Raw genomic sequence first — 4,181 nt, forward strand, 5'->3', positions numbered from 1 at the left:
TGATGTGAGATTTAGCATGGCATGCTTGAAAGAACATGAGTTTAAGTATGAGGTTGGAAAACTAAGTTCAGATAGTGCCTCTCACTTATGAGCTGTGTGAGTTTCGTACCTTTCTGAGTTTTTTTTTTTTCTCCCAAATCTATGTAAAAGAAATTGATTCACTTCCTCTCTCTTGTACATAGAACTATTGTAAATAAAAAGAAGACTCCTACCAAACCCAATCCCACTTGTAAATACTGAAAAAAAAAAAAGATCAAGATGGAATTAAACAGGGATCCCTGGGTGGCGCAGCGGTTTGGCGCCTGCCTTTGGCCCAGGGCGCGATCCTGGAGACCCGGGATGGAATCCCACATTGGGCTCCGGGTGCATGGAGCCTGCTTCTCCCTCTGCCTGTGTCTCTGCCTCTCTCTCTCTCTCTGTGACTATCATAAATAAATAAAAATTAAAAAAAAAGATGGAATTAAACAGAGACCAATGAATGAAAAGAGACAGAAAGCTTGTACTGAAATTCTAAGGTTTGCAGAAAAATGACGAGTTAATGGTATTTAACTGAATGGAAGAACAGATCTTTTTTTTTTTTTTTTTAATTTCTTGAAGGAGTTTTATTAGTGGATAGTACATTCACAGAGTCCGGGAGCAATGCCTGTAGTCATTCAAAACAATGACATCCCTGGAAATCAAATAGAAGCCAAGCTCACTTCTTTCTGAATCTGTCCATCCTGTGCTGTCTTTTGGAAATAAGACAGTGAAAAGAAACAATGCCATCCAGCATATGGTGGGATATTACTCTTCTAAACAGAGGAAATTTTTCATATTTTTCAAGGACAATTTCCTAAAATAAATTTGCCATTGCTTCTGCAGGAGAGGGAAAGAATTAATGTGCCCATTAGTAATAACAATGAAAATAACCGTAGCCATTTGTCACGTGGTTACTATAAACTTAAATAATTGATACCCAAACATATGATCTTTTTTTGTTTTAAGATTTTATTTATTTAAGAGAGAGAGAGTGTGAGGGGGCAGGGCAGGAGCAGGGCAGAAAGTGAAGAAGGGGGAAAGAATCTCAAGCAGACTCCATGCTGAATGCCAAGCCTAATGTGGGACTGGATCCCAGGCCCCTAAGATCATAACCTGAGCCAAAACCAAGAGTCAGTCGCTTAACTGACTGAGCCACCCAGGTGCCCCAAATATTTAATAGCCAAATAACTTTGTACTCAGAGTGGTCCATGGAGTTTGTTACACATTCAGGGTTGTAGTCCTTGTCCCCTAAACCTACAATATAGGATCTACATTTTAGAAGGATACCTAGAAGGGGTATCTGACTGGCTCAGTCAGAACCAAAAGGCAGAAATACTACTACCTCAGGAAGAAACCAGAAGCTGAAAATTGGTAGTATTCTTTCTCTATCTGTCTGGTTTTTCTCTTTCTATTTGTTTTTATTCCTTCTACAAAATAGTTTTTTATGCTTCTCCAAGCACAAGACCAAGTTTGTATTTCCTCAGGTCAAAATTAGAGACCCAAATGACTATCCCAACTCTTGATCTCAGGGTCATGAGTTTGAACCCCACACTGGGTGTAGAGATTACCTAAAAATAAAATCTTTTTTAAAAAAGAAAATATTACAAAAAAATTGTTTAAAGATACCTAGGAAATCATCCACAAAATGAAAAGGTAACTTACTGAATAGGATAAAATATTTGCAAATCATATATCTGATAAGGATTAGTATACAAAATACATAAAGAAATCATATAACACAATAGGAAAAATACTCCAAACTATCTGATTGAAACATGGGCAGCAGATCGAAATATACACTTTTCCATAGAAGATGTCCAAATGGCCAATAGGTATATGAAAATGTGCTCCACATCACTAATCATCGGGGAAATGCAAATCAAAACCACAAGAAATCACCTTGCATCTGTTAGAATGACTACTATCAAAAAGACAAGAAATAATAAATGTTGGCAAAGATATGAAAGAAAAGGAAACACTTGTGTGCTGTCAGTAAGAATGTAAATTGGTACAGCCACAATGGAAAACACTAAGTAAGTTTCTCAAAAAATTAAAAATAGAAATACCAGCAATTCCATTTCTCAGTATTTATTGGAAGAAAATGAAAACACTAACTCAAAAAGATACATGCACTGCCATGTTTACTGCAGCATTATTTACAGTAGCCAAGATACGGAAACAACCTAAGTGTCCATCAGTAGATGAACAGATAAAGAAGATATGGTGCATATATATACATTGCAATATTATTTAGCCATAAAAAAGAGTGAGATCTCACATCTCACCATTTGCAACAACATGAATGGAACTTGAGGACTTTATGCTAAATGAAAGAAGTCAGATAGAGAAAGACAAATACTTTATAATCTCACTTATATGTAGAACCTTCAAAGACAAGCAAACAAACCAAGCCCGTAAATAGAGCAAATTGGCAGAAACAGGGAAGAGGGGGCTGGCGAAATGGGTGAGATAATACAAACTTCCAGTTATAAAATAAATAAATCATGCAGATGCAATGTACAGTATGGCAACTATAGCCAATAATACTATGTTGCATATTTGAAGGTTGCTAAGAGACTAGATCTTAAAAGTTCTCATCACAAGAAAAAATTTCTGTGTATGGTGATGGATGGTAACTAAACTTATTGTGGTGATCATTTCACAATATATACAAATATTGAATCACTATGTTATACATCTAATTTAATGTATGTCACCTAGGGAACCCTGGGGGGCGCAGTGGTTTGGCGCCTGCCTTTGGCCCGGGGTGCGATCCTGGAGACCCGGGATCAAATCCCACGTCGGGCTCCCTGCATGGAGCCTGCTTCTCCCTCTGCCTGTGTCTCTGCCTCTCTGTCTCTCTCTGTGTGACTATCATGAATAAATAAGTAAAATCTTAAAAAAATATATATGTCACCTATACCTCAGTTAAGAAAATGATCCCAGGTATTTCACAAGTACGTTAAAATTTGAGAAGCATTGATCAATAAAGTCCTTTCCCTGAGGATTCTAAGATCCTTAACATTAGGAAATCATTTTTCCTTCTCTCTTTCCACCTCAGTCTTCATCATTTGAGATTCTTTAGTGTCCAGTAATAATTTGGACTAACATGGGGTTTGAAAAATGCAAAAACATACTAATGTGATATGGTTGTAAGAAGGTTCTGGAAATGATGGCATATTTCCCACTTGCACTGTACTGAGGATGAGGAATGTCAGCCTATAATTAAAAGTTCTTTCCTGGTCACTATAGCTGACTTTTATTTAGGGTGAATTGGTATTAGTCCCATATGAAAAAGCTGTGGATTGGACAGGTAAAATAAACTTTGAGGAGGTCAAAGGGAGAGGCCATTGCTAGCAGAATTTCAAGTTCATGTAGGTATTTGTTACTATAGCCTTTCTGTAGGAGAATTTGGCAATATGTTTAAGAACACTAAACTCTTTGACCTGTTGATACCAATTCTAAGAATTTATGTAAAATGCACAAAGATGCACAGAAAGATTGATGAGTAAAAAATTTTATATGCTATTTATATTAGTGAGAAATTATAAATAAATATTCAATATAATAAATGATAAACTAGATTATGATTTAGCCACATAGTAGCATAATATGCAGCCAATAAAAATACTTATTTTTGATTCGGGAAAAGTTCATAATATGCCAAATGTAAAGGTAAACTCACCAAATAAAAATGGAGAATGACCCAAATTTTATACAGAACTATTTACATGAAAAAAAAATCAAAATATCAGTAGTAATTACTGTCCATTTTTAAGTTGTGGGAAATTTTAATCAATTTATTTATGACTTTCAATATTTGCCATATTTTTGTAATGAACATGTATTATTTCTATCATTAGGGGAAATTTTTAAATAAAAACAAAATATATAGTTGGTACTCCTTGAAATCTGCTTCTGATTTCAAGCTTTGAGTTGGAAAAGGAAGGAGTATTTTTTTGATGGAATATTCTATTGCTTTTTTCTATGTGCTGCCTCTCATTTGAAGAAGGGACCCTCCATGGACAGACACAAATATACTTACTGAAAATGACAAAGGTCTGAATGCAGACATCCCTCTCCTTATTCTTCTGCTAAATTCAACAATGTAACAGCAATTTTCCAAGGTTAAAAGTCCATTTCCCATACTGAAGGAACTTTTA

This window comes from Canis lupus, chromosome 34 (genome assembly GCF_011100685.1).
Source record: "Canis lupus familiaris isolate Mischka breed German Shepherd chromosome 34, alternate assembly UU_Cfam_GSD_1.0, whole genome shotgun sequence".
In the NCBI taxonomy this organism is placed as follows: domain Eukaryota; kingdom Metazoa; phylum Chordata; class Mammalia; order Carnivora; family Canidae; genus Canis; species Canis lupus.